Source organism: Penaeus monodon, chromosome 19 (assembly GCF_015228065.2).
Source record: "Penaeus monodon isolate SGIC_2016 chromosome 19, NSTDA_Pmon_1, whole genome shotgun sequence".
NCBI lineage: Eukaryota > Metazoa > Arthropoda > Malacostraca > Decapoda > Penaeidae > Penaeus > Penaeus monodon.
In genome coordinates this window covers 36,461,100-36,461,538 of record NC_051404.1, presented here as the reverse complement: position 1 = coordinate 36,461,538, position 439 = coordinate 36,461,100, and positions in this window count along the sequence as shown.

The window sequence follows — 439 nt, the reverse complement described above, 5'->3', positions numbered from 1 at the left end:
ATGATTCATTGCTCACAACGCTATCATCTTCGATTTTTCTTCAAATCGAAGCGATCCTTTTGTATGCCTTAACCAAAATGGATATTGAAATGCTTAGACGTATTTAGTGAGGAAAGTATAGGTACCTGTAGTACTTTATATGAACCAGTCCTCCTTATTTGTATGGTATACAGCTAGTACAGTATCAAGGGGAACTCAAATCACATTTATTAATGTTCTAAATGATAGAAGAAATCGTTGCTTAGGGAATTCATGAACGGTGTCCCTGCAGGTCAGCTTCATATCCAAGACTGAAATAGTTGAAAAATAAAAAACACTTTTCCACCGTACCTTTTAAAGTGTCATTGGATTCAGATACACCAAGCTCTGATTTATCAGTAGTAGAAGTATTCATTATCAACATTATTTTTGCAGAGAACTTTGGGCAGGATTTTGTGTG